The following is a 20,572-nucleotide window of genomic DNA, read 5'->3' on the forward strand; positions in this document are numbered from 1 at the left end:
CAGATTTATACTGAAAGTTCTGACAAAAATGATGGTTTTTTTTGTTTGTTTTTTTTTTAATCGCGTACTCCCCTTTAACTGTCTCTTTGTCATTTTTATTGTGTTGAATGACGCTACCACCAGTTGTAACCAACTAATTATCTCGGAGTCCGTGCCTCGGCCCATATTAGAATTTGCCATTGTAATTGTTGAACAGGTTTAACATTTACAATCGTCCGTCCCAACTGTTTTCCGAGCAAATCGGGAAGAAAAATAATTTTTAGGATAATGCGCTTAGGATAGTCTTTCAGAGACGACAGAATCGGGACTTTTCTCAGCAGAATTTTCTGCATCTATTTCTTACTTGTTGCTCCCAATCTGCTTCGATTCTTTCGATTTCACCACATTTCTCTATAATATCCCATCTATCTGAAAAGTCGCTACTAATTGACATAAATGATAAAATACCGATAATATTGTTTAATATTATTCACAATAAAACGTTTGTGATTACCCCATGCAGTTTAGTAAATAAATGACTCTGGTCACATGTTTATTCCAAAGTGATTCCTTTCACAGGCTTTCAATCTTTTCGACTTACGCAGAGACACTGCTGGTTCTATCAACGACATAAAAGAAGGAGAAAAGGGAAAAAAAAAATGCTTCTCCTGCCACTAGAAGCAAAGCACCACATGGCAGCATCACACTTTAATTGCATCCCCGTAATCAAGTCCTCGTCAACTCGGGTATTATTTCAATCAGGTGTTTGGCAATTTTCCTTCAACAGAGGTCAGGGAACATAATGTTCCCGACATCATTTTATTCACATCCAGCTCATTCCGCTCCCCCCCCCCGCCCCACTCCGAGTGCTGCCAGTTGACCTTTCCAGACGCTTCCCCTCCTAGCTTTGCCTTGACCTTTTTGCCTGTTGTCATCTCTGCTTTGGCCATTTGTTTCGCCCCAAGGTGATAGCTCACATTTGCGCCATGCTGATTTATTTATTGCTTCTAGCTTGTGGGCACGAGCACACAAACAGGTGTAGATGAAGCACGATTTTGTTTCCTTTAATTTGAGAATGTACTCTTTTTTTTGTTGTTGTTGTTGCTCCTCTTGTATGAAGCACATAAAACGCTCAACGATACAAACGCCATCACAAGAACATACATAGAATGAGTCCGACCTCTTCTACTTAAATGCAATAATCCTGCATGATGGTTGGGGAATTTGACAGTTACTAGGATTTTAAGTGGAATGACCTACTAAATAAGTGAATCTCCCAATTTCACCGCGCTCAACTCTATTTTCCTTCTAATCCGGTGATTCACGCTTGTGTTTTGACTGACGGACGGGTAGCCCTAAGTGGCGTATGATTGAGGTTTATTGCAGCAGATTTGGGAAGCTCTGTTCCTATTTGCCAGAGGCTCTTTTCCTCCCGCCGCTCACTGCTCGGATGAATTCATTACCGTGCACACCGTAGGTGGCGGCAACTCTCATACTCGCAATGCTACTGTGACCGCTCTTCTTCCAAAGTGGGAGTTTGCCTCAGGCCACGGTTCAACCCAAGACTTTCTTCGCTTTGATACCGGAGAGTGGATTTGTTCTCCCGTTGATCCGAGCTCATGCTGAACCGCCGTCTCTCGTTGACTTTTAGCGGAAATTATGCAAAACAGTCATTTTACGCAACAGTTGGTAGTCATTTGAAAAAAAACGTCTTCAAAATTCTGTTGATTGTACATGTCATAAGGAGAATAGTATATCTTACGTTGCTATGGAAACCCTGGATCACCTACTTAATGGCGCTGCAATTTTGGTGGACCAGCCAGCACATCTCTCACAATTAGTTTAGTTGTGCAAATAAAATCAGAAGCCTAAACAAAAGCGAAAATTTAAAAAGTTTCCAAAATTGGAGATAAGTGTTTTTAACAGGGCAGCGACAATATGGTACATACATACAGTATATCCACACATATAATACAGTAAATATACTGTACATACATATGCACATAGCTAAAATTATTACTCTATATACATTGTATAGATACTTTGTACATAGATATAAACACACGTATAGACATATAATTTTTGGCCATAATTTTGGAATGATTTTTTAATCACACAACCGTTTTATAACTTTAATTACACTGGGCACCACATTTTTAATAATGTTTATAATCAGAGATGCAAGTAAACTTTTCTAGTTTTTTTTTTATGTGCTGATTCTGAATCTGCCCTTGTTTTTTCTCTAGCGTATCAGCTTTTCAAAATAGTAACATAAGTTCATAATATGTAATATATTTAATAATATGTATAAATTGTTAGGTGGAGCAACAGGTTTTTTTTTTTTTTTTATGAAACATCATAGCTATGAATCTTAACGCATGTTAAAATCTGTATTGCACGAGCTTTTATACGTAGGTCAAACAAAAACTGAAAATATCTCCAAAGTCTGATATGTTCAGAAAAAAAAGTAAAGATATTTTTTAAATCAGCGTCAAAAACATTTTTCGGGACACGTAAATCCATCTCTATCTCTGATTAAAATGTACTGTTGACCAGTATTATTATGTTATTATCACCTTGTCGGGTAGAATCCTTACATCACCAAATAACCGCCATCTTGCTTGAGTTTCCAAACATTGCATTGTTCAAGTTGCACTACATTGTTCAGCACTACAATACCCATAAGCCCCAAGGTTTGCACTGTCAGCCAACCAATTAGCTCCAAATGCTCCTGTCAGCCAATTATGCTGCAATAATGATCCCACTGGAATTCCCCCACCTTTTTGCAACACTTGTATCTTCACCCAAATGTGGGCATACGCATTCCCACGCCTGCACAAAACCACCGTAGTGTGCCTTCGACTTTGTGTCTATGTGTGCGCGTGTGAGTGAGAGATAAAATAGCCATCTGCCAAAGGCAAGTGTGAATCCCAAATGAAGACGAGTGGCTGCACCTGTAAATTGTAACTGAATGGGAATTTGAATTGAAAGGCGGCGCATTTGTGTCTGCGGGCTAACCCCAAGCCGTGGTTTATGTACTCAGAAAGCTCCTGCGCCTCACACTCACTTGAATAAAAAAATGAAAAAAACATCTACCATCACCTTCCAATTACTTCTTCAGTTTAATCCCTCCTTTTCTTGTATTCCTCGCTTTGAAGAGGACACGGTGAGAAGTGGGTCAGCAGAGAGCAGCGTCAGCTGTTTGCCCATATTTGCACTGGGTGGAGATCTGTGTGTGTGCGCGCGTGTGTGTGTGTTGTAGAAAGAGATAACGTGCTCTCTCTCCCAGGGTCTTCCTCATCAGATGCAAATGAAGGCCCCAGCCCTAATAATATTAATACTTGATGGTAATTGAAGCGCTTGTGACTACGAGAGATATTCCATGAAACTGAACAGCAATTCAAAGTCACATTTTTTTTTCCTCTGCACTCATTTTTCTTTTTTCTTTTTTTTTTTTTCCATCCACGGGCAGGGTAATTTATATTGTATAAATGAAAAACAGGTGTTCAACATTGTTCTATAATAAGCATTTTTTTTTCAGTGAAATGTGGTTTAATTCACTTGAGTCATAGGTGCAATGCTTTTTAATGTCTGTTAGAGTTGACCCATGCAATTACAATCAGTCTTTGCACAGCACCTTTTTTTCCCCATGTTTTTTCCCCCAATCTGCTTATTCATGTACTGGAAGGGAAATGATGTATTTGAGGACCGGGTGCTCAACATTGTTCTATAATGGGAATTGTAGAAGTGAAATGTAGTTGAATTCACTTGAAATGTCAATGAGATGTTTGTGATGTCTTGAGTTGATCAGTACAATAGGTCATATTTTGCACATTTACCGGTACTCGTAACGACAACAAAAATGAAGGAAAAAGCCCCAAGCAATACTGCAATCCCACAACCCAACTGAAACCAAGTGGTAAAACTACTTTTAGCTAATTCATTTTAAAAAACAAAGTCCAAAATAAAATGAAGTTCAAATAAATAAAAGCAGATGATGATGTACTGTATCGCTCCATTCATGACCAACCATTTATTATTCATGTCGAGTTGGAACGCACAGCAGCACATTGCCGGCTGCATGCACATAAAAATGTGTATTCTTTGTTAATATTATTCCCGTGTGCTGCTGCTGCCAACTTTGCCGCCGGAAAAGGAATTTCACGCTAATTCTATTTTCTGTTGTATTGTTCATTGTACCGCGCATTTGTAGATGAACAACAGTCGAGCGAAAGTGGTCATGAATTAGTTGCCAAATAGACTGATAAGATCAACTGTTCCGGATAAGATCAACGCTTTGGTTTTGTTCTCATTTTTCAAAAGCTGAACTCAAACACTTTTTCTACGCCAAAAAAACAAAACAAATTTCTTTCAAATATCAAAATCTGTGTTGATCCATTCACCTCATACTGTAGGCCTGGCATGCCAAGATGCTGTTTTGACTGCATAATTATTGCACAGGTATGTCTTCTTTGGCTGCCCACAATTAAAGGCCACTCTAAAATGTGATTTTTTTTAGGCGCCCGGGGGGGGGGGTGTATCAGAAAACCAGTCAGTCTCCGGTGTGACCACCATTTGCCTCAGTTCGTTTCATGAAAAATGGGAGCAAAGCAAATGTTGCCTTTGTATTTTTCTTCATCATATGTGCTCATATTGCTCCGATTGCAAATAAAGCCGTGCATCCTGTCTGTGAGTGGGTGCTGAGAAGCACCCCGTGATTCCGCCTCAGACACAAAGAGGCTAATATATGTCTGTGTCGCAGTCTTATGGAAATGCAGTCCGGCTCCGTGTCGCCATGCTCCCCGCTAATGCATGCTGCTAAAGCCCCGAATGGACCATTATGCATCTGCGGGAGAGGGAGGGTCAAGAGACCTCCGCTGGAAATGGGCATTTGGGGGGGTAGGCATGAGGGAGGCATTAATTCAGCTTAGGTCTGGTGAGCCACTCAAATCCCATGTGCTCGTTCCACAATGCATGCACACAAACACACACACACACCTATGCATATACTTACCTAAAAAGTAAGTTGAAAATGTACACATACAAATAGGGCAGATATGCACCCTGAAGGATATGCATTCGTGATGACCTCTGTATACACACAGACACACACACACACACATTTAAAGTACATTTACTAAACATTGTAGTAGGGCTGCTCGATTAAGCGATTTTGAACCGTAAACGAATTTTCTGGATAAAACCATGTTAAAAACGCTCAAATCGGCTCGTTCGATTTTGTTATTTTTGGTGCATCTAAGCCACCGTAGCTTCCGCTGCATTTCCGCTTCCTCCCACGAGCGCGCAGTCCGGAAAAACTACAACAGCATCCATGGCTACCGGCGATTCTGCTATTTGCTCAGGCAAGTGAGCGTTTAGTTAATAAATCGGGCGAAAATAGATCTGTAGTGTAGTTTGTGCCCTGCATTACAATACAACCCGTGAGCAAATAACTCAACGTCTGAAAGTCGTCCCTTTTTTTCCTCCTCTACAACGGACCTCTTGTCCAACCGGACTATGCATCCGTACTTAATCTTGACAGTGCATTGTATTATTGAGTGACAGTTTTGCACTCATCATTGATTTATGTTTAAGTAAGACCAGGGAGAAAGGTGAAAGGCTAGTCACTAGCTGGTTGGCAAAATGACTTGCTGACAGACTGTTCCGTTTACAGACTTGACTGTCTACCTTCTCTCATGTTGATTTCGTTTCGGATGGTAAATGCACTTTCTTTTTTCATGATTGGTTTCAGTAAGAACAGATCTGAAATCTGTTGAGTAAAATGCTGTTAATCCCAATGGATTGTTCTGTCTGTATTAAATTAAATTGACTGGCATTTTGAGTTCAAGGAAAGGAAAATTAAGTTTAAATAAAAGACATTCAAAGTACTTCATTTTTCATTATTTTTTATTTTACAAAGTAATCGTAAAATCGGGTTTGAGAGAAAATAACCGGGATTTTCTTATTAGGCAAAATCGAACAGCCCTACATTGTAGTAACTTTGTGAATGTTTTTTTGTGTTATTTAACATTCAAACAGACTAGATATTTTAATCCTCACTCAGTATGGGGGGAATGAATGATGACTTTAAGGTAATAAGCGCTCACTATTTCAAGTCAGGCACTATGGTGGTCGAGTGGTTAGCATGTCTGCCTCACAATTTGGAGTTTTTAGCATTCGAATCATATCATGGCTCATCTTGTGTTGTTGTCCGCCTGCTTGCGTCTTTAGCTTCTCTGAAGGCTAAATTGACACTTAGTAATGTGAGCGTGAATGCTTGTTTGTCTTTATGTTCCCTGCAGTTGGCTGGTGACAAGTTCAGGATGTATCACCAAAAGTCAGCTGGGATAGGCTCCATTTTTCATTTGATTGTTTGATATTTGTAACCTGCGATTGTGTTTTTCATGACCACTCTCGGCTCACCTGTTTTCAGAGTTTGTGATGTCCAAAAGCCGCGACTGGTCGTTACCTGAGCCCTGAGCAATTGTGATGTCATTTTCAGTCGCCAGAAAGCGACAAAATGGCCGCCCCCTGCGATTGATCAAAACAGGTGGATTCTGCGGCTTAATTCATATTCCACAAAGACAATATTAATCAAAATACTATGTTTAGACTAGTAATGCTGCATGGAAATAATATTGTAAAGGATATTTTTGACTTGATTTCCTCTTTGAAAAATGACTTAGTGTGCAATCGGGGACTGTTGAATTGAACATAAAGATGATCTAATCACATGAAGCCAACAGGTTTGCACGTTTCTAACGAAAGAGCATTTGATTTTTTCTGCCTGTCACTATACGTCGCAGTGTAGAATAACTGAACCCACGCTGCCTGCTTGGAATTCAGGCGAGTGAACCACTACACCATCTTCTTTGCATTTCAAGGCCCCCAAAAACACGCTTGTCATTTGAACAACCAATACCAGAACATCGCTTGTGCTAACAGGCTGATATCTTTGACTCTGAAATCCCCTGATAGCCCAAACCCCATCCCATAATCTCCCCTGGCTGCACGCTTTAGCCGATCAATGCCACCATTAGACGAAAATGTCTTTGTCTTCTCGCTCTTTGCTCTCCTCTGCCACCTCACCGCTGCCACTTAATCAAGTTAGAGGCAGACAGTCTGCAGCTAAAGGTTGCGGGGGCGAGAGAGATTGGGTGCGTAGGAGGGAGCGAGAGAGAGAGAGAGAGAGAGAGAAACGGGTAATGAACGAGAGCATCTTCAGAAAAAAAGTGTTTTAACGGATGTGGAGCAGTATTCTGTCAGCACCTCTGTATTTTCATCCTGTGCGATACTGTAACACCGTTGCTCCTCACAACCCACCACCTTCCTGATAATCCTCTGTAACCTTGTCCTATCTTTGTCCGTCAACCTCCTCATGTCTCTGCCTTCCAATTTTTTTTTTTTTTTTTTTTTTAAATGTACATTTTTTTTCCCTCCATTACCAGCGGTTCTTGCCTTCTTTTTAAGCCCCTCCTTTTTTTCCACATCTACATACAGTATCTCCAGCATGCATTAATTGACATTTTGCATTTTCCATTCCAACCCCCCATCCACAGCCAGCAAGCGTCACCAAGGCAACAGCGATAGGCCCCCTGTCTACGCACGATGAGGGGGGTTGGGTTGGCGGCCTGATTCTGCGCCACTTCTTCTTTAAAACGCACACACGTGCCCAGCAATCCTTTGACCTGACAGGACCCCGAGCGGCCCACTAAGGGAATCGGTAATAAGCAAAAAAATAATCATGAAGATGGTGTTCAATAAGGGCGTTTAAGCTAATTTAAGCTATTAATGAGCATTTTATGATCCCCCCCCCTAGGGCAGAAAAGGCTTTTCCAGGATGGTAATATGCTGCATGAAGACATACGTGCAGCCCCGCACTACACTATGTCCATATGGCTTTTGATATAGAGAGCAATTAAACGACGAAAGCCATGTCGGCTGGTGGTACGCTGATGCTCCCGTGGACAGATGTGACAGAATCCTTTTCATCTTGCATTTCTCTGTGCCACTCTCATTCCCCCCCCCCCCACCCCCATCAATTGCTTCTCTTTCCATTCCCTTTTTTCCCCTCTTCACATTTTCCGTTGCATTTGTGCCACAATTTGCAAGACTTTTTGCCTTGACACTGTCCATTAATACTTTTCTTAAAACACATTTTTATTTTTGGACTTTCCACCCGGCATGAAACGGCATTCTTTTGTGGTTACTGTTTTTTGATGTTATTTATTTATTGTTTTGTCTTTGATTTTATATGTCTGGTTTTTACTTTATGTATGCCGCTGTGGTTCTACAGTATGTGCTCTATGAATAAGATTGAGTTGAGGGACTAAATACAAAATATTAGCAAATGAAAATCAATGTGTTCATATTAGGGGTGTTCATCTCTCCGGCAGGGTTAGGACGAGACATTAAATTATCTCGATAACATGATGGTTCGATTTTAAAGTGTATTGATTCGATTCTCAGCGGGATTCCGATTTGATTCAATATGATACAGCTCAGTTTGAGAGGGTATGATGTCATCAGTTCGTTGTTGTCATCCCACATAATTATGAACTTGTCAGTGCTGTAAGTGTCTTTCAAAGATATCCCTCTCCGATTCCATATGTATCTCCGTATGGTCTATTTTAAGGTGGAACAATGCGACCGTTTGATCCGATGCACTCGCGTCTTTCAAATCAAAACAGATTTTCTGATTCAAATCGGTTTTTGTTGCGGCAAAATGAGGTGGAAAAATTAAATCAATGCGCGACATAAGTGTAAAAAGTTCATTTTAATTGATGGCAAAATTGTTAACTTGCAACATCGCACAACATTCATTCATGTTTTCACTCTTACTGATGCGCTAGGCAGTGATGACAACCAGCCTTGAAGTGATGCCAAAAATGAAAGCAGACAAGCTAGCGGGAGACTGAAGCTCAGTATCTATGCTCCAAACATGTTACAGCACGTTTGTAGAGATGTGCGCGCACGGGAGTCACGTAATGAGGATGCGTGAGCTGTCACACTTCTCTCTGGTTTCGTACTTGATCTTCTCTTACTCTTCTACGTTGCACGGCGCAACAACATCTTCAACACGGATGAATTATGAGGCCAAATACATTTGTTTTCGAAGCGCATATAACCGGAACAGAAATTTAACACTGTGGTTGATATGATTCACTACAACATGTACAAAGTTTTCCCAATTCCTAGCAGTGCAATAGACTGGTGTGTACAATACTTTCGGCAATTCGTTCTTCTCTCTGTTTTGATTGTGTGTTCCATTTCTATGGCAGTGGCGTAAGTCCAAATTTGTACATGATGCGTAACGTGTCAGTCGTTGAGTAATCTACTTTAACATCGTAGTAAACAATTACAGTAAAGCACAGTTGACCAAGTCCGGTCCTCAAGAGACCCTATGCAGCCTGTTTTAGGTGCATCCCTACGGCAACACACCTGATTCAGATCATCAGGATCGTTATCAGGCTTTTGCAAACCTTGTTGAAAATAGAGCCCTTAAAGGGGAAAGTCAACCCAAACATCTTTTTTTCAACAGTATGTTCTAGTTGAAACAAGGCATTCTGATAAATATTGCATTTGTGGAATAAGAGTTAATCCATCCGTTTTCAGCCATCTCCAGGGGCCGCCATTTTGTCACCTCTGTCGACCGAAAATGACGTCACAACTGCCGATAACGTCCCGTCACGGCTGACCTTTTTTCTGAAGCGGAGCCGTGATTGGTCGTTACCTGAGCCCTGAGTAGTTGTGATGTCACTTCCAGTCGACACAAGTGACAAAATGGCCGCCCCCGGAGATGGCTAAAAAGGGGTGTATTTTTCTGCTTAACTCCTATTCCACAAACGCAATATTAATCAGAATGCTGTGTTTCACCTAGTGGGCCTCATATTCTTGAAAAAAAAAATCTGTGGCTTTATTTCCACTTTAATGCCTGGAATCCACAGGTAGCACAACAGTGATGCTCAAACTGCACAACACCAAAAGCCACAGGAACAGGCAAACAGAAAGCAGGAACGACGAAGACAGAACTCATAGCCGGAGACAGAAGCGGTTACCAGGAAAGCGACAATCCAGGAGAGCTGAATGGAAAAACAGAGCGCACAGGTAAAACAATGCAGCTGAATTATGACATCATGTTTTGAGAGCCCACGCGATGCTTAAATGTCACAGGTTGCTCAAACTACCAGATTTAGTACAACTTTAGGAGTGTAATTATTTACCACAAATCCTTTTATTTCCTCATATCTGTCTGTCTCCATTGTCTCATTTACACTGCGTCAGTTCTGCTGGCTCGTGTCGAGAGGGGCGGAGCTGACAAAATTGACAATCAAGGGCATCCGGAAAACAACTCCTTGTAAACGTAGATGCTAAATTGAAGAACACTGCAATTTCCGTCAGGGGTGGGAATTAATACCGCAAGCGGGCAAGATCCCAGCCTGTGATTATGGAGGGGATGTATGAGATATGCTTGGGCGCACACGCTACATGCACACAGTGATATCAGACTCACCACACACACGCGCGCGCACACACATATCCGGGCTTATTGGCTGTTAAAAATGCATCTATTTTGTCCTTATAAACATGTGGCAAAGGAGGCGATATGAAGCTTCGCGTTAGCAATACAGTGAAAACAAATTCAATCTGAACTGGTTTATTTGTGTTTTCTTCCCATTCATGTTGTGAACTTCAGTTCTGAGTACGAGTTAAAATGTAAGTCAAATGAATTAACTTGAGTTAAAAGAGTACAAATGGATGTAAAAATGTATTTTTCCTCACTTCAGGAGAAGAAGAACATGGAACGGAGAAGATGCAGCCGGAGTTACACACTCAGACAGTCAAACTTGAATTTAGCAAATTGAACGTTTTTTTTTTCAACATTAAGATTTCTAATTTGTCTCAGAGAACCTACAATAACAAATACATTTTCCTTCCTCTAGCAAGCCTAGTTGAACAAGCAAAATGTGAATCTAGCAATCTGCACACATTAATAGACTTAATAAATTGCGTATTTGGTGACTATTGTGTATTTAATGTCATGACTTTTTATGTTTTTGCCATGTTATGTTATTTGATAAATGTTGATTCTTAATCGCTCCAGATGATGCACTGTTGCCTGATGTTACATTAGAGAGTGAGGGTTAGTAAGTTGGTTAGTAAGGCCCAAGTACCAGGTGCCGGAAAGTGGTAGAACAGTTTCCACTGTATCTGTTAAAATAATAAAGCCAAGGTGAGGAGAAAAAAAAAAAAAAAAAAAAAATGAAGTGATCACATTGTCAGCCATGTTCTTCTCCCCCTCGGGCACCACCTCAATTATTTCAATTAACGTGTCACCTGTTAGTCGACTACCTCCGGGTGATGTTTTATAATGTTGAGCCAACATCAGTCATGGCTGAAAGCAGAATTCTTTTCAATCATCTCCACCGTTCTCCGATGAAGCCGGGGACCAAGACAATCCCCCAGCACTCACACTCACCCTAACGCACATACACACCTTAGCTCAAACACCACCCCCCTCCTTCTACCTCTCTCTCGTGTCCCCCCCCCCCACTTTAATTAGCTCCGGATTAAATTAAAAGCTATATGTTGGCGTTAATTGATTTATCTTGCAGGGTTTATAATTACAGGTTCTCAATGGAGTGATCGACTCCGCGACCCAATCCCAAAACGCCCCCCCCCCCTCCCTTCACCCCCTCCAGCCAACCCCCGTCTCTTTGTCTGGCTACGTGTTTGTGTGCACGCCTGATCGCCAGCGTAAGCATAATAAGCATTGTTTAAGCCTGTCAGAGGTTAGCAGAGCAGCCGCCGCTCGACGAGATGATGCAAATCGTTGGCGTCTCTCGCCATAATGAAACACAATTACGGCTTTATTAGAAGATGTAATTATTTTGTTAGAGAGCCTCAATTTGTCCTTGTTGTGGGTCGTTTAAGCCATTACACAGTGTACATGCTCATCCATACTTGACCTGCTGTGTAATATGTGACACTCTCGTTCAGTTATTATTGTGCGGCGTCGTCTTCATGGCGAGAAAGCGGCGGGTAGGCTGGCTGGCTGGCTTCTGAAGTACAATCGAAGCGCACACAAACGGATGCGTCGCTTTGTGGCATCAAAGCTAATATTGACTGAGTCGTGTGCAACACAATACACATGGCTCACACCTTTAGCTACCTTTTAGGTCCAATATGTGCGGTGTTAAACAGTCTGCCTTTACGAAAAGCTACAACTAGAATGGCACAGACACCCGCCAACATGTCCGCCTTAATCAACTTATAGAAAAAAACATTTTACTCAACTGCAATATTGTTCCACCCCAGTCCTATAGGTGGCAGTAATGAGCATGTTTGGATTGATGCCTGTATCATATATATATATATATATATATATATATATATATATATATCTCAATAAGTGATAAGCTTAATTCAATTTTACACTAGCATTTTTTTCTCTGAATTGTTCATGGTATGTTTTATAGATACCTGTTTGAAGATTTCTTTTAGAAAGTTGTCTAAGCCTGTTCCCTTCCTGTGACTGACTTTCTTGCTTTCTTTTCTTCCATGAATGCGCTTTTGGATTCAGGTCGACCTCGCGATGACCCCATGGCATATCCCAAGTCACTCTATGCTTGAGAAAAGTTTCATCAACTTTGTGACACTCAACAAGCTTCAAAAGGGGTCTCCTGATGCGCATCTGTGAGTTGTCCGGGAATCCACCTGGCACAAAAGTTTGCAAAAAGTTTTTGCATGTTTTTGCAGCTCTCATTATAATGCAGTATATTTCTACACCACTGCAAACTACAATAACAATAATATTTAAAAAAAAAACAAAACAAAAAAAAAACACCATTGTAACGGCATATGTTTTGATACCGCTCTTGTCTTGGTGCATCTAACGTTGGTATATCCTCTCGCTTTCCTCCTGCTCTTCTTTCCACTCCACCGCTTGCATCCTGATGCAGGGCACTGCTTGTCCGTCCACTGTGGCATGACAGTCTAGCCAGCCTGGGTTGTGTGGAATCAGTCCGCTGGGGGAACTGAGCATGTGTCAAGCAGGGTCAGACATCAGGGTTAGTGTGATGGCCAACGTAAGGGGGGGAAAAAAAAAAGAAAAAAAAAGATGATATTTAACATTGTGAGTGCGAGAGGAGAGAACAAAGGGGTGAGAAAGGAAAAAGAACTCATGTGGCGAATAAGGCCGAGGAAGATGGATGGCGGCTATGAGATGAAAAGAGACATGGCTCATCTGCTTTTGCTCTTTGGCTGCTGCGAGATTGCAGGATTTCCTAGATCAGCCAAGTGTGGAAGTGAATTTTTCCATCGCTTGTCTCCCTCCCACCCCCCTTCCACCCATTCACCTCTGTAGTGCACTTTCTCCTTCGCCGTCTTTGTTCCTCAGCCTTGCTCCCTGTCACATAGCCATGGATTAACTTTCTATTTTATATCAGATATCAGATTATGCTCCTTTATCCTCTTTGTGGATTCTATAGTACATAGCGCTCCAATATCCGTGATTTTAGAGGATTTTTGGGGGGGAAATTAGAAAATAGTATCCATGGAAGATGCCTAAGGCAATGAAACACAGTATATCTACCCTCATTACACACTGCCATAAACCATTTAATGTTGTTTTTTTTTTTTTTATGAATTAATCACTGCCAACGCACTGTACCTCAAATCTTCAGTATATACTGTATTTTTTTTTCTATCAGCTATATTCCTTGCTTTCACAGCTAATTACACTCAGGGACAAAAATCGAATGAGATCCAATACAAGCGCTGGGTTCAAAATGCTGGAACAACACACATGGCAGAGAAAATCTATACAACAAATGCATGCATCGGCGCAACCAATACAGTTGTCAGCTAATTATTGAGTGTTCCCCTACAGTATATTGTAGAGGTGGACGACTCACATCCACTGTTGTTGCCAAGTGTGATGATGATGATATGAACAACTCTACAAAGTCAATATGGTTAAGTTTTCATTGACACTTTTAGAAACGTGTTCTTTTTTTTTAGTGATCGTCATCATATCCCGGCTGACTGACGCGAGGCGGGTTACACCCGTTCCAACTTTTTACTCTTAACTTAATGACTTTATTCTCATGTAATTACTCCTCGCAAATCTGCAACTTTGTCTGATGTCATTTCTTTGTGCATGTTCTCCGTGTTTGCACGGAATCCTCTGGCTACCCTGGCTTCCCCCTACATTCCGAAAAACATGCTTGTTAGCCTCATTGCGGACTCAAACGTGAGCGCGTGATGGGTGTTTTTCTAAATGTGCCCTGTGATTGGCTAGGTTGGATGAGCTCGTCACCAGCACCCTGCAACCCGAATGAGGTCAAATGCTATAGAAAAGGGATGAATGGATGATACCTTGATATTGTATCTGTAAAGGCCGAATATCGCCCAGACAATTAGTGTCTACACATTATCGATCTCATCACCATTATCCACATCGTACTCGGCTGCCATCACTACGTGGGAGTCTTCCAACACTGAATATTGGCAAAGAATCAATACAGTTAACTGACAAGTCTATTGGTTGCCCAGATACGTTCGTTTGTTGTATAGATCCTCGCTGCATGTGGGACAAGTTCCTCTCAGCGGCAGGCAGTTATATGTTGTTACATCCCTATTGAAGTGAACACCATTCTGCGTGAAATCCATCAGCTAAGCTCCATTAGGAGGCGCAGCCTGTCTCTCCAAAATGCTCCCAATTTTCCCAGCCAGTGAGTGCTACAGACCAAGGTGACAATAAGCAGCTTTCTCTTTTGACGCTTAAGTCGACTTGTCTATAAATATTCGTTGATGCGATAGTGGCAAGTCTTTTTATGGATGTTTAACCCTTGAAGGTGATTTACAGTTTGAGCGTTCAATGATCGAGGTTCCCAAATGCGGGACTGTATAGGCAAGGATATTTTGCTTTGTGGAAGTAGGGATTTAGATGCAAGATGTGAGTTTTCCATTGTTTAAATCCACTCATGATATGATAAAATCTACGCCCCCAAAAAAGGTGTGACTTCATACGTGATGTTTTGAACGCCGGCTTTTTTTTTTTTTTTTGGCGATATTTGAGGTTTTTGTATTTTTTCTGAAATTTTCCAAATCGTACCACTCACGTGTTGTCTGACTTTTGAGGTGACATTGTACCACCATACAAGTGTGTAAGTCTTTATATGAATGTCTGGTTGTCAAAAAACAATGGCCACCATTTCATTTTGAGTCCCCTTTTCCCGCCTGCTTCCATGCCTCGCTCTCCTCCAGAGACGACGGACGATGCGCCGGCTCGCACAGCGGCGCGTTCCGCCCCATCATTTGCTAAGTGACCTATGATTAATTGCACGTTATTAACTGAACTGAGATTGTTCTCCAGATACACGGCCGTCGATAATCTCAGATTCCTTTCCTAATGGCCCGCTAGTCATTATGTGCCTTTTTACCCTGATCCCTCCCTAATGTATTCCTGCTTTGGGAAAATTCCTTTAATCTGGAGGTGGTGAAGGAAATGGTGCAAAAAGCCCACAGGATGATTATCGTTGAGGAATGAAAAAATCAGTTTGCTTCATGTGTGATTTTTTTAAGTTGTTTTTTTTTAAAGATTTTTTAATTTTAAGTAACGGTCTTTAATTCCTTTTACCAGACGTAGTCAACCCTGATACGGTTGATACGATACACTCATCGATACGTTAGTTAGTTAGTTAGTTAGTGTTTTTATCGGCTATCTAGCTAGCTAGCTAGCTATCTGGGTATCTATTCTTATTTCTATTTCTATTTCTATATTCTTAACAACCCATTAAGCAATGATTAACTTTTTTTTTAACATTAAGTTATTGAATAATTCCCTTCATTGATTCATGCTAACAAATTATAAACCTTCCCTAGTGATATTATTAGGTTCCCATGTGAATTTATTATGGTATTAGCCTAAATGGCAAGCTTGCAGACAAACACTGCCATCCTCGTCAGTGCACCTCATCTTTTAGTCTACCCTGCGCGGCGTATGTCTCCATGAATCCTTTCTGTGTGCACACGTGCGACGTTATCTTCCCTCCCTGCAAACAAAGGTGGCATTCTCGCAGCTCACGTCTCTCTACACTGCAGTACGACAAAATAAACACTGCGACTACAAAGGCGACAATTCCTCGCCGGATGTCTGCTCGTGTAAACCTCATTGCATTCGCCGATTAGCACAAAGAGAAGGCTTACTGCTGCAGAGAGACACCGGCATGCTTGGTTCTCTAGCAACCGCTTCGTTTCTAGCGCTTTACATTAGCCGTAGTCACAGTAGGCGGCCGTGGTAATAATGCTGTGTTGACATTAGCCCAGGTGGCAGCGTGTCAGCCTGGCATCACCGCATTCTAATTGCGAGTACTATCGTCTTATAATGAATGTTTAATTAGGAAGCGTGCTTCGGTAGTGCCCGGGTCGTTAAGAGCGGCACACACACACACACACATGCGCGCGCGCGGTTTAAACAAATGTTATCTTTGCTAAGGTAAATCAAGGTGTCGTTGTCTGGGGCGGTTGGTCGCTGCGAGACAAGAGTAGGCACTTACCGGGACCGCTGTGGGTGTCTAATTGTCAGTGTTTTGGCCTTCCGCACTCACAAATCACATTGAACCCCCACCAATTCACAATTCACCGTATCGTCGCTGTCCTGTGAAAAACACTTATCTCCAATTTTGGAAACGTTTTTAATTTTCACTTTAATCTGGTGTCTGTAACACGGAAATATGATTCATGTAAAAATAAGAAAAAAAATGGAGATAAGTGTTTTTCACATGACGGCGACGACATGCAAAATTTTGGTAGACTCTGACAAAGCTATTTCCAAGATTATTCAGCGAACGATCCGGATTGTAATGTGTAATGGTGGAAGGTAACCATTGAAGGTAAAATTGAGAGCGTCAATGGATAACCGAAGGAGCGGGGTGGACATCATAAATTTCTTTGAAAATATGTGAATTTTCCCAAATAGCCGGTGCATTTCCAGTCCTGGCCATCATGGCCGCCAGCAGCCGTAAACCAATCCTTGTCGCCAACTACGTATGTTTCGGTGCATGGCTGCCCGACGATGACAACTTTTCAGGGCATGACGGCCGCACACCAACCACCGCTCGAAATCCCCCCCCCCCCCCCCCACACACACACAATCAATCAATCAATCAATCAATTTATTCCCGACTCAGGGTCCACTTCAAATAAAAACAACATAAAAACAGCACAAACAAAATATAAATTATCACACAATAAAAAGTCAGGCATACCAGTGTTTCCACATATCCGACTGATAGCGAATTGCACTAAACCCAATGTTTGTGAGTGACACCAAAATTTCATTTTGAGACCTGCCTAGCCTACAAATACACACACAATTACTTTCTTTTAAAAAAAAAAAAAAATCAAACGCATAACAATAACAATTGCCCCGCGATGAGTCGATTGTACGGAAGCGTGGAACTGCGAATGTGCAGTAAACACTTTTGACTGGCATTCAAACGTATTTGCAAGTACATTCGATCATATTTGAAAATACGCTTGAATGTACTTGCCAGTCAAAAATGTTTACTCCGCATTGGCAGTTCCGCGCTCCCGTAGATATGTGGCTTGTTGGTATCCACAATTTTTCCCAACTGTAGCTTGGTTTATAATATTCTCCAGGTTGTTATTTGAAGACAGATCCCTCTTTCCCCTGCACTGTCAGATATCAGCCAGTGGAGGAAGGGCATTAAGATTGGTGTGGAGGTGTGAGTTTCTTGCAGACTGTGTGTGTGTGTGTGTGTGTGTGTGTGTGTGCGCGCACGTGCGTGCGTGTGTGCATGTGTAGGGCATATAGAGCAGTTGGGGGAAGAGATGCAGAGAGAAAAGGGGAGTCTACAGCTGGAAGAAGCAGAAATGAGCACAGGCGTGAAATTGGCACTGTACCCTCCACCACCCGCAGCTCCCGTTCTCATCACAACATCCCCAGCAAACCCCCCCCCCACCCCCCCGAGCCCCGACCACCCCCTCCGCTCCGTTCCACACAGGAAAACAGCGCCTCTGCTCTGACTGTAGCCGTGCTTGTGTGGCTACCCTCGCGAGCAAAGTGTGGCCCTTGTACTTGCATGGCCAAGTGATGCATTGTCACTCCACTCATACATGCATCATTAACACACACATACAACACACACACGCACATCATCCAACCATTTCTGCTTCTTGTGTGGAGTGGTCATAACTCAGCTTAATTGTATTTGGTAGGTGGTGCTCGGACACAGTGTGCATGATGAAATGTAGTCGGTATGTGACGTGAGGGCAAGACACTGGATGGAGGGAAACAGTCCACCTATTGGCCTGCTGCAAAACACACTTTACGCATTCATGGTGCATTCAAACTCACCCTTGGCTCGGATAAAACACACTCATTAAAATACACGTGAGTGATGGGAATGGCACTTAAATACAGAAATCAAACACTCGCAGCCGCTGCGTGCATAATGACTTTGGCCGTCGTCATACATGTACCGGTACATGCATTTTATTACAGCTGCATGGATGCATATGTACATATTAGAGCCGACGTATACAAATTGCTCTCTGTTTGATATGGACTGACAAACTGCCGATTGCAATTCGGTTCGGCACGAAAAATCACAGAGTGATGAATGACGGACCAGCAAAATTTAGTAAAATACCCCTCTGGCGTAGGTTTACCAAATTTTGTGGCACGTCCATGTGCATATGTAACCGTGGGTCTCTTGATAGTCGCTGGATCGTTAAAATGCTTTCCTCACACTGACCTAGCGCTCTTCTCATTAGGAAAATTCACAGCAAGCCACTGTAATCGTCTCAGTTCAAATTTGCTGTAGTTCACACAAGGATAGTTGTTAACTGCTGAGCCCATTATAACAAGGTTGCTAACCAAAACAGCAGCACCTATGCGTCAATGGAATCATATAAACTGTTTTGAAAACAGCTGGATCCTGCCTGGGAGGTCAACTACTCTTCATAGACTTTACAACTGAAAATAAATCTGCATTTAATGTTGAATTATCATATTCACATGAATACACTTACCTCGCTAAATAGTACCAGAAACCGGAAATGAATTAATTTCCCTTACCGCACGTCAGCCAGGAGGAGTGGCCTATAAGCTTAAAAGTATATTAATATAGTATAAAATCAGAATTATAATGTTTATTTTCATAACAGAGTCCTGCATTTTGATGTTGACTTGTGAGGTCTGCTCAATAAATGTTCTCAAAATGACATTAAAATTGGTCTTATCTAAACAAATCAAATCCACATGGATTGTGTTCAGCCTTTCTCTTGGTATACGGATCTGTTGGGTTAATAAAATGTCTTAAATAAAACAAACCTTTGGCTATATCGGCACCGGTCACGTGAATAAAAATGTCTGTTAAGGGAGTTTAAAGGGCAAAATTGCTTGGGTGGGGCAAGTGGTTTTCCCATCAAAATGGTGAGTTCTAGTTAAAAAAAAAAAAAAAAAAAAAAAAATCCAGTTGACTTTCCACCGCGGTCGCACGCAAGCAAAAGGAAATGCAACAAAGCTCTCTGCATTATCTCGTGCTCCGCCTTCCCTCCATAGCAAAAAGAAGGAAGGTAATTCTAATGGGGTCCTACTTCACACCTCTAATTTGTCTTTTACCGCTCCCTCACTCCCTCCTTCCCTTCTCTTCTATCCCCACTGCCACCTTCTCCTTTTTCCCTCTGCAACCACGGTGCAAGGTGATGGAGGTGTGTGTAAGCGTGTGCGTGCGTACGTGTGTGTGTGTGTGTGTGTGTGTGTGTGTGTAGGGGGGCAACACGCCTCGGGGATTATACAGCCTTCTCCCATGAAAGATTCATGATGCACGAAAGTGTGTGTCTGGGTGCGTGCGTGCGTGTATGTGTGTGAGTCAGGCAGGGGTGGAAAAGGGAACAGAGACAGTGGGGGGAAAGAGGAAGAAAGTGGAGGTACAGAATGTGAGACAAATAGGTTGAGCACAGCAGGGTTTACTCTCCAGGTTGTGATTATACTACTGAGCTCTGCACACACACACACACGCACACACACGTAATGTATGCATAGTCTTGTTTATTTTTTGTTTTTTTTTTCAAACAGGCTTGAAGAATATACGAATTGCACTGAGCACTTTGTACGGTAAATAACTTGATTATTTACCATGTTTGTTTGAGCTTTATCTCAAATGGTAAGCGCGATTGCCTCATAGTTCGAGGGTTCGAATCCGGACACGGGCTTTCCTGTGCGGAGTTTGCGTGATCTTAAGGTCTTTTCGGCAGCTTTCTCCAACAAAAACAAAATATGCACATTAGTTTTATCGAAGACTCAAAATTGTCCATAAGTTTGAATGTGGGTGCGAATGGTTGTTTTTGTTTTCCCCGCAATTGATTGGTGAGCAGCCCGGAATTTAGCCAGCCTCTCACTAACGTCAGATGGGATAGGTTCCAGCTCACACATGACCCTAATGAGGACACGTGTTACAGAAAATGGATGCATGGATAATTTCATTTGATTACTTTTTAGTTTTGTCATTTTAAAATCTTTTCTCTGGGATTTTGGCCATGGCCCTTTTGATTCATTTAT

At 41.9% G+C, this 20,572-nt stretch overlaps 1 protein-coding gene across 5 annotated transcripts in view; it reads left to right on the top strand.

The window, feature by feature from the left end:
* The window catches only part of tnrc6c2 (trinucleotide repeat containing adaptor 6C2), a 125,788-nt gene that overhangs the window by 45,546 nt on the left and 59,670 nt on the right, over nt 1–20,572 (top strand). For 3 of the 5 annotated variants that reach the window (XM_086034299.1, XM_086034302.1, XM_086034301.1), the window contains 4 exons: nt 7,539–7,702; nt 7,799–7,926; nt 9,927–10,086; nt 12,563–12,675. The gene's annotated coding sequence lies outside the window, so the exon portion shown is untranslated. The remainder of the gene's footprint in view (nt 1–7,538; nt 7,703–7,798; nt 7,927–9,926; nt 10,087–12,562; nt 12,676–20,572) is intronic. The other 2 variants (XM_086034303.1, XM_086034304.1) reach the window with 2 other exon arrangements.

Source organism: Filicampus tigris, chromosome 6 (assembly GCF_054856515.1).
Source record: "Filicampus tigris isolate MCC_2025a chromosome 6, RoL_Ftig_1.0, whole genome shotgun sequence".
In the NCBI taxonomy this organism is placed as follows: domain Eukaryota; kingdom Metazoa; phylum Chordata; class Actinopteri; order Syngnathiformes; family Syngnathidae; genus Filicampus; species Filicampus tigris.